At 44.2% G+C, this 10,481-nt stretch overlaps 1 pseudogene; it reads left to right on the top strand.

Annotated features, from left to right (window-relative positions):
- LOC123140904 (disease resistance protein RGA2-like) overlaps nt 1-5,613 on the top strand; it is a 7,783-nt pseudogene extending 2,170 nt beyond the window's left edge.
- The last annotated feature ends 4,868 nt before the right edge of the window (nt 5,614-10,481 follow it).

Below are 10,481 nucleotides of genomic sequence, written 5' to 3'. Positions count from 1 at the left end.
CTTTGGCACCCGTTCTAGAAAGCTAAATTTGAAATATACATCGTCGCCACCTGAAATGCAAGTCCAACAAAATCAATAACTAGGATCATATAAATGTTGTTCGATTTATTAAAGGTGGAAAACAGCGGTATTGTTCTTCCACATCATGTTCACAAATTCACGGTCAATCCTTGGTTGGAGGTGTCACTAATAAACCCAGATTAAATGGTATGGTACTGACCACATATGAAAAAGTTGTAATGAATAGAACAATACTTATTTGGTAGCCAACACGAATAAGAAAAGCTAGTAATGTCCATATTATAAATATGTATAAAGCTAATTTAAACATATTTGATACCTCTGCTGTGTAGTTATAGATCAAATATGACCTCTTTTTTCTTGAGGATGAATATATGTATTGTAGTACCTATCCGCATAATTAAGCTCGTAATTTGTTTAGTTTCTAAGATGATAGATTAAACTAAGCATCTTGTGGTTAAAAGAGTAAGAAACTTATAATAATCTGGGTGAGCCCATTCTTATAATAGTCGCTCACATGCTAGGTATCCCGGTTTACAGCAGCGTTCCTGCTTACCGGTTCATTCACCTAATACTTCAATTAAGGTAGTACGTTACTCAATCTTCCGTGAGTCTCTCTTCACGAGTTTCTCATTGACTAATATTGAGTTGACACTGGAACACTAGATCCTTACAAAAAACTGTTATTTCTCTCAAGGAAAACCGCTCCTTGTTGACTCTTCGGTTCAACTGCTTGCAGATAATCTCAAGTGAGACAGATGAACGTGAAATTGATATGCTCAAGGATATTGGAATGCAAATTGTAGAAAAATGTGCTGGTTTGCCTCTTGCTGTCAAAATAATGGGAGGACTCTTGTGTCAGAGGGACAGAAAACACCGTGAGTGGGAGATGGTTTTGGACAATTCTATATGGTCGATATCTGCAATGCCCGAAGAGCTAAACAATGCAGTATATTTAAGCTATGAAGATTTATCTTCTTGTGCCAAACAATGTTTTCTGCACTACTCCCTTCTCCCTAAAACTGCAGTGTTTGTTAGCAATGAAATCATTGGCATGTGGATTAGTGAAGGATTCCTGCATGGGACCTCGGACGACTCGGAAGAACTAGGAAGCAAGTACTATAAGGAGCTGATACTGAGGAATCTTATAGAGCCAAATACAAAGTATGTTGATCAATCTGTCTGCGACATGCATGATGTTGTACGCTCATTTGCTCAATTTGTGGCTAGAGATGAGGCACTAGCAGGTCATGGTGGAGAAACTAATATTGTTAGTAAACTTGGTGCACATGAGTTTCTTCGGTTATCTTTAGAATCAGATGGGTTAGCCTGGAGTTCTTTGCAAGCACAAAAAACATTAAGGGCACTGATATCAGTTGGCTATATAAATATCAAGCCTGGTGATTCGCTGGTTCATTTTCCATGTCTACGAACTTTACATATATGCTCTGCAGATGTCGTAGCATTGCTTGAATCTTTGCATGAACTCAAGCACCTGAGGTACTTATCCTTGGAAAACACTGATATATCTAGTCTGCCTGATAGCATTGGAATGATAAAATTCTTGCAGTACATTAGCCTTGATGGATGCGAACAATTTGTGAAAGTTCCACATAGCATTTTGAAGTTAGGTCAGCTAAGGCATCTTAACTTTAATATGACTAGTATAGAAGGCATACCTAGGGGGTTTTGTGCTCTAACAAACTTGAGGGCATTAAAAGGGTTTCCAGCCCAAGTGGATGGTGATTGGTGCAGTTTGGAAGAGTTGGGCCCTCTTTCTCATCTCAGGGAACTTGGAATACATGGACTGGAGAATGTAATTTTGTCCTCGTCTACAACAAAGGCAAAGCTTGGCGATAAGGTGCATCTTACCTCCCTATTCTTAAGTTGTGGTCCGAATAGTATATTAGCAAATGGTGACCTGATTAAAGACGGAGATAGTGTCTCTGAGGAAGAACAACAACAAATCGAGAAGGTGTTTGATGAGCTCTGCCCTCCGCCCAGGTTAGAAAATCTTGACATCAAAGGATATTATGGTCGATGGCTCCCAAGGTGGATGATGTCATCATCAGTTGTGCCCCTCAAGAGCTTGAGGTTTCTGTTCATTACTGATGTATTATGCAGACAACTTCCTGATGGCTTGTCTCAGCTCCCTTATTTGGAGTTTATTCAGATCTACCGTGCTCCAGCCATCAAGCGCATTGGACCTGATTTCCTGCAGTCCTACCATCACCATAGTGCTAGCTCCTCCCAAATGGTGGCTGGGTTTCCGAAGTTGCGTGAGATGAATTTAATAGGATGGTGGGATGGGAGGAGTGGCAGTGGGAGGAGCAAGTGCAAGCCTTTCCTGTCTTGCAGGAACTTTTTCTAAGCCAATGCAAATTGAAGTGTCTTCCTCCTGGCCTTGCCTCCCAGGCAAGGGCTTTGAATAAATTATCCGTGCGATATGTCCAGGGTCTCATATCTCTAGAGAACTTTTCATCTCTGGTTGAGCTGGGTCTGAATGAAGACCTTGACCTGGAGAGGATTACTAATCTTCCCAGACTGCAGAAGCTTACCATCGAAGAGTGCCCGGAGCTGAAGGTGTTGGAGGGTGTTCCTGCACTCCAGAGGCTCGTACTTGCGGAAGAAGACATGGAGTCACTCCCAGAATACATGGGAGGTATAAACCCAAGGCATTTGGAGCTATACTGCAGCCTAGAGCTGCTCATTTCCATAGCAGCAGGACAATCTGGCCCTGAATGGGACATGTTCAGCCATGTTGAGCATGTCAAGGCATATGCACGTGAAGGAGATAATAGAAAGAAATGGTATGTCTTGTACATAGCTAACCCCTTCAACTTGGAGACAAATGTCAGCCGCTCTTTCATGTCCAGAGGTAATTTAGCATTGCTCGTTCATCTTAATTTGTCTATTTCTTCTGGTTACTTGAACTGTTCTCTTTGTTTTCTACCTGTCATCGACATGTTTTGAGTTTGAATATATTCCCAACATTCTCATTCCTTTTGGATACACCCTTCTAGAGTAGAGAACAAAAAGACTAGTTGACACAATGTCAGCATAGATGTATTACTGTAAATAGATGGCTAGCTTCTGGAGCAACCTTTTGAGTACAACGTTGTAGAGCAAGACAACCAAAAACATTGGTAGTAATATCAATGTATATGCATTGCTGTAAAGAAAATAGCCATTAGACGACTAGCTTCTTATAGTTTTGTTATAGCTATTTATTGACCAATAGCATGATCTGGCTGCACGCCCTCATGTTGTTAATTACTTTTTGCTCTCACTTTTTCTCTTAGGTTACATCCAGATTAAAAATGAACAGTAATATCATTATGATTAATTAATTATAGCTCATATGTGATATGTGGATCTCACTATTTTTTTAACACTACCACAGTTGGGCTCTTGCCTTGCAAGTTTTGAATTGTGTAATAACTTTTATGCTTTCTTCTCATGCAGGAACCTGATCTTCTTTTGAGGAAGCTCAAAGATTTGAGTCTTCCTTCAAAATAACAAGAAAAACATTTAGCTAAATCTGCAGCCTGGTGAAGGTGTCGTCACTGGAAGATATGAACAAGACACCTTTGTTGACGGGAGGGTGATGTCTTTACAAGATTGAGTAGCCAATGCTCTGAGAAGGTTGTACTCTAATGAGCCACTGGAGACCATATGGTCCTCTATTGGTGTGAACAAGTCAACTCTCTTGTTGATAACCGAAAGGTTTGTTGCTGTTGTGTGCAACCGAGCAGAGCACCATCTGTACTGGGCAGACTCCAGTGAAATGGAGAAGATCAAATCCATGTTTGAAAAGATCCATCATATGCATATCTGTTGCGGTGTTATATGTACTACTCACATCCCATTTGTACCAACTGCTCCAAACATTGAGAAGAATGACATCACTCAGATGCAAGTCATGGTTGATCCAAGGATGAGGTTCATGGATGATTGGTTTGGACCGGCAGATAGCAAGAACCAGTTGAGCCTATTGCATGACTCTGAAATCTTCAAGGAGTCTGAGAAGGGTGATTGGCTGAACGGCATCAAGTTGAAGGTAGCGGTAGATGGATCAGAAGTTGGGGAATAATTAACTGGTGATGTTTTTTTAGAAATGGAGGAGGACCCCCGTCCTCTGTATCTGGAGGATGCATGCAGCCATTTTATTAAAAATTCACATAAGACCTTACAAAGTCATACAACAGTAAACCTAAAGCCACCGTCTAGGAAACATCTGTCGCTACTCCTATCCAGTTGATGTAGGGATGCTTATAGTCTGGACCTAATACCAAACAGACCTCGCAGCCAAACCTAACATCTAAGACGTGAGAATTAACTGGCGATGTAGGATGCCCTTTTCTCATGTGGCTATTCACACCTTACCAGGCAGAAGACCTCCCACAGCCCAAGGCCGATTTCAACAAGAGACACTCTGCAACCACAACCTGTGCGCTGGAGGCACTTGTAAGGTTTGCAGACACATGGAAGTACCTGCAGGGAGAGACGTCCTGCGCTATCAATCGTGACATAATCCATGCCTGCTGCATATTGCATAACATAGTCATAGATATGGAGGATGATGCAGCCATGCCGAGGCCTGACACTGAGTATCTGAATTACTGTTAGGAAGTGAGCCAGTTAGAAAATTAGGATGCCATTAGAGCAAGGGAATTTATTCCTCATGTTGCTTACATCCTTCATCTGTTTAGTCGGCCCGATGCATGCAGAGGAGGACCATGAAGTGGATGCGTCAGGCTTAGAACAACAAGCAGAGACAACAACAACAGAGGAAGAGAGGCAATGTTAGGTACATTTTCCTACTTCATTCTAGGCACATGCTGTCTTTTAAGTCTTGTTATTTCCTCAATTCCAGCAATATCAAACTACTAGCAATGTGTTAAGCAAAACACTAGTATCTACTAGTTGAAACTCTTGTGTAGTTCATTTAATAGCATTATGATTCAGACAAAAAATAAACTTAGCTGATATACTGTGCGTGGAAATGAAAATTATTGATATATTAAACCCTGGTGCTTGGTCGTTCATCTGATATAATTAAAACATTTGGTTTGATCAGGTGTAAGGGAAGATCACATCAGTTCTACTGGTTGGAGCTTTAGAATGCATGAATCGAGAGAAGCCCGGTTTTATCAGGTGAAAGGGAAGCCGACATCAATCCTACTGGTTGGAGCTTTAGATTGCATGAATCCAGAGAAGCCCGGTTTGATCAAGTGAAAGGGAAGCCGACATCGATCCTGAGCTTTAGAATGCCTGAATCCAGAGAAGCCCTTGGAATGGAGCCAAAGGACCAACTTGGTGTTGCAGCAGGAATTGAGGTTGAATGTTTTCTTAAGTCTGGTCATGTATCTATTAGGCAAAGACAAGTACTATTATGTACGTAGTCTGTACTTTATGTGTGTGCAATAAGCTTTAACTGACAATGTGGCTAGCTGCTTGGAGACTATCTGTAGTTTTCGTCCATCAGTTGATGCAAACTGAAGAATTTGTAGACAATGTCGTTTTTGTTTCCTCGTTTCCATGGAATTTATATATACTAGTAATTGGCACGTGCTTTGCACGTTTATAGCATGCATGTCAACGATTCATGTTGACTTCTTCAATTTTTAAATAGCTATAACTCATTATTTATTTTTCCTAGTCATGCAACCATTTATGCTTTCCATTAGCTATAACTCATTTTCGGGATGTTGCTCTCCATTAGCTCGAGATGTTTTTTAGCAAATATTTATGTTTTTTTAGCAAGGCTCTGGCATCAACGCGCAGGACATCATCTTATTTCTCAAAATATATATGCTTGATAAACGCACTTGACTATAATTATCTTTTTTGCTTATATACAATTTCTTATGTCGCATTTTCCCTTTCTTTGAGTGTATATTGTGGAAACTATTATGTCGGTTCAGATCTTCGGAACATGGCGGCCAATGCATCCGAATTGGAAAATCAATTAAAAAAATAAAGATTCAAAACTTTTTGAAACTTATTTAACAAACATGACCTAACATAATACTCATGTAAAAAGTTTCACAGGGGAATGACTGTCGTGGTATCCTTGGCAATAAAAAACCACAAGTCCAAAAAATATGAATAGTAACTTTTATATAGTACGTATCAGTTTTGTTTTTTCCCTTGTCTAGAACACCACGCTTACACGTGCAATGCAGGTCTACCATCGTGGAGTGATTTTCTTTTTGAGGAACTTGCCGAATGTAAGTATTGCTTTTTTAGGCAATTTAGCAAGTATGGCTGAGGTAGAGTATGGAAGCCCGGCCTCATGACACGGAGAAGAATTTCCAAATTTTGCCTTGGGCTTAGGACGTCCTCCACTCACTCAATCTGCAACATGGCCCGAGATGTATCACGTGTTGGGCCTCTTTTCTGGGAAGTGGGAGGCGATGGTTCGAGAACACTGTGGAGTTTTTCCCTCAAAAAAAAAGAGAACACCGTGGAGTTTGTTACGTTCTACTACTGTTCATCACGAATGGCACAGCTGCCAGCCATTAGATTTAGCACACCAATGGTTACGATTGATGCTCCAGATCCAATTCAAATCTGGTACACTTTTATTTATACTTCTATATAGTGTATCAATATCACCTCATATGAACAGTAGGATCTTTCCTATCTGACGGCCCACATTAATTGTCTTTGGTTAGAGGACAACGTGACTTCAACTTAGACCGTCGAATTAATTAATCGAATGGCCAATAATGCAGGGATTCGCTGCAGCCACGCCACTATGCTGCAGCATGCCCCCTCTCTGAACCGGCCTGTACGTACGGATGATTCTTCTCTGTCCCGAAAGTTCTGGCATGCTCACGTGTAGTATAGCAAGCAAACAGGAGAGATAGAGATTAAAATATTCTGGCATGCTCACGTCAGTCGTATTATTAGCGACATGCAGCGGTACAGCATCCGGAAAGATGCGTACTTTTCTTTTTGTCAAATTAGAGAACTGCAAGTAAAACAAAGGGAATGTGATAGATGTTGGGACTTAATATCTTTTACCTTCACTTAATAGATCCATTTTACAAATGTTATGACATGGTTTTCCCTTTGTTTTTATTTAAAAAATTGTATATTTGAACCGATTTAACATATGTAATCGTCGTTCAAATAATCATCTAATGTATAACGATAAATAAGAGACTTAATATTCTCTACACTGCCCAGTCTATAAACCAATGATGCATTCGTACATTTTTATGTATGTTGTATTGTTGATAATTAATTAATAAAGTAATGAGTTGCATGAGTCTCCATGTTTATGCATGTTTTGGATCTTACTTGAAGCAAATATAAGTTAATGAATACCAAATAAAAATATTCTTATGTCCAGCAGTTGTCTCCAAGATGTAACATTTCAGAACACGTGCATAGGACGTGCCATTTACTAGTATATAATAATAGTAGTATAGATATAGATATAGATTATGTATTGTGCCATTAAGCATTTGAAGTGCACCCAGAATTCTTGATATGACCTGAGTAAATTGGATTTAGCTGGAGCAGATCTACTGCGTATGCTGCTTAGCAGTACGGCAAGTGTATACCCTGTGTATTTTGAATACAAGTAGAAGCTCCTAAAGACCTCCAGTGGTCTCACCCATTTGGCTTGCGTTCATCATTGTTGAGTATTATAATTATTAGGAAAGCTACGATAGTTAGGATATTATTCTACCTTACCTTGTACCCAAAATGATCGTGTATTTTTATATATATGCCTATGAGGCTCAAGCAAAAAAATCAACTATTCCACCAAATCCCTCTCTTTCTTCTAACATGGTATCAGCCTTACCTCGATCATAAAGCCTAGCCGCCGCTGCTTCCGCACCCGCGCGCCGCCCCCGGGGCGTCGGCCTCCATAACCGCCGTCAGGGGCCGCGCCGCCCGTGCCTAGGGTTCGTCCCCCGGTCATGTTGGCCGGCTGCCCTAGAGAGTCTTTTTCCCGAGCTCTGGCTCCGGGCTTTTCTCTCTCCCGCCGCCTTCGACCCCCGTCGCGCGCCTCTACTCCAACACCGGCGCGACCGGCCGGCCTTTCTTGACCCGGCGGCCATGCGCGCCGAGGTGGCCCGTCAGGGCCAGCTGTCGTCCGCGCGTCGGCCCGCCATCGCCCTGCGCTGGCCGTCGCCTTCCTGCTCTGACCAGACTCCTGCATCATCCCCACCCAGCGGCCTCGCACGATGCGGCAGCCCATCACAGCCGTCGTTCGCGCACCGGCCCGCCCGTTGATCCACGCCGTCCATCGCCACCTGCCTCCGCCGCGTCTGCACAACGGCCCTATGGTGTGCCTCGCCGGCCTCGTCCCCGGCTGCGTCGGGCTCGTCGGCTGCCTCGAGCTTGGGCGCCGCTGCTCCATTGGTCGCTCGGGCCTCGCTGCCCGGGCGCCGGCATTGCTTGGGCAGCCCGGGTACGTGCCGGTGCTGACGCGCTCGTCCGCACGTCATCCTACGTTGTCCGTCTTCGCCGGCTTCATCTTGGACTTCGCCGCCACCCCACCTCCACCGAGCGGCGACCCTGACCTCGCGCGCGATCGGCTTGATCACTCGCTCGCCGCCACGATCCGCCCCATCTACGCCGCGCGACTGACCTTGCCCGTCGGTTACGCGCGCCTCCGCAAGTCCTGTGAAGACCGTCCCGAGTACAGCGCGCCTCTTCACCGATCGAGCATCGGGCTGCCGTTGCGTCGCCCCGTCGAGCCGCAGCGCCGCCGCCCCGTGGTTCTCCTTGCGGCTGCATCGACTCGCGAGTCGCCGCTGCGTCCACTACAAAAAAGTACACTTCCGTGATGATACGTGTTTGTCACAGTAGGTCACGTTTTCTGTCATGCATGTATATCCATGACAAATTATGACAGAATCAAGATAGTCATACCAGTGCTGTCGTAGAAGTGTTCCATGACATTACCAAAATTATCATCACGGAAGTGTCCACTTCCATGACGATAAATTGCGCGTCACAGAAGTGCTTTCGTCAAGGGTGACCGACACGTGGCATCCACCGTAACGGAACGCTGTTAAGCTATCGGGTCCGGTTTTGGATCCGATAACCCGTTAACAGCCTGGACCAATGGGGATTTTCCACGTGTAAAATCATCAATGGCCGGAGAAAACACGTGTTGCCTCACCGTTGGGACAGATGGCATCCACTCATTGGACAGGAGGCGCCTATGATAGGTCGACACGTGGCACGGCCCAACAGTGGCCCATTCCGGTGAAAAAGGCTGCCCCAGTAAAAAATAGCAGGCCGGCCCATATAAGGCCTACTTGTGTCAGGTCCATTTAAGACCACGACCCATACGAGATGTGCCAATTCGGCCTGTCAACGGCCCATTAAAGATTTGACACCATTGCAGCCCATCGTTAGTTCGAGCCCGTTAACAGCCCGCTATATATTTGGGCTCAATATCGGCCCGATGATATTTCGGCCTGTTAACGGCCCATTCAGTGGATGGGCCAATTTTCACGATGTACATCTTTCGGCCTTTTAGCGACCCATTTAAATATTGGGCTAATTTCCGGCCCGGTGTGTCTTTCAGCCTGTTGACGGCCCATAAATCAGTTGGGCCATTTGTAGTCGGACCTGAGTTTCGGCCTTTTAGCGACCCATTTAAGTGTTGGGCCAATTTCCGGCCCGGTGTGTCTTTCAGCCTAGTGACGGCCCATATATCTGTTGGGCCATTTGTAGTCGGACCTGAGTTTTGGCCTTTTAGCGACCCATTTAAGTGTTGGGCCAATTCCCGGCCCTGTGTGCCTTTCAACCTGTTAATGGACCATAATGAGTTGGGCCATTTGTAGTCGGACATGAGGTTTGGCCTTTTAACGGCCCATGCCCTTCATGGTCCAATACCAGCCCGGTTTCTCTTTCGGCCTGCTGAAGGCCCACAACACAGTTGGGCCATTTACAATACGACCTAACTTTCGGCCTCTTAGCGGCCCATGCTCTTCATGGTCCAGTACAAGCCCGCTGTCTCTTTCGGCCTGCTAAAGGCCCACAGTATAGTTGGGCCGTATGTAGCTCGAACTTAGTAACGGCCTGTTAAATCAATTGGGCCCACCTGTTGCCCGCTTTGATGTCAGCCTGTTAACGACCCGGGAGTTAAGAGGGCCAACCATTAACTTTCGGCCTGATAACGGCCCATTAACATAATGGGCCCACTAAAGTTCATACATGTCTTTAGGCCAAATTAGATAATTTGAGCCCATTACGACAAGCAATTATGCACACAGGACCAAAACCGATCAAGCAAAGGTACGGCATACAGGGAAAAATGTTGCACATCCAGCATATATTATAGGAAATTACATCCACTGGGCAATCAAAGATTGATGCCAGTGCAAATAAATGAACAGAACCTAACGATCTACAACGTCAGAATCTGCAACCTCAGCACGGATGACGCCCATAAGCATGTGGGCAAGTTCTTGCTGCTTTGC

The sequence above is a fragment of the Triticum aestivum genome, chromosome 6D (genome assembly GCF_018294505.1).
Source record: "Triticum aestivum cultivar Chinese Spring chromosome 6D, IWGSC CS RefSeq v2.1, whole genome shotgun sequence".
Classification (NCBI taxonomy): domain Eukaryota; kingdom Viridiplantae; phylum Streptophyta; class Magnoliopsida; order Poales; family Poaceae; genus Triticum; species Triticum aestivum.
This window is presented reverse-complemented; position numbering and strand designations above follow the sequence as displayed.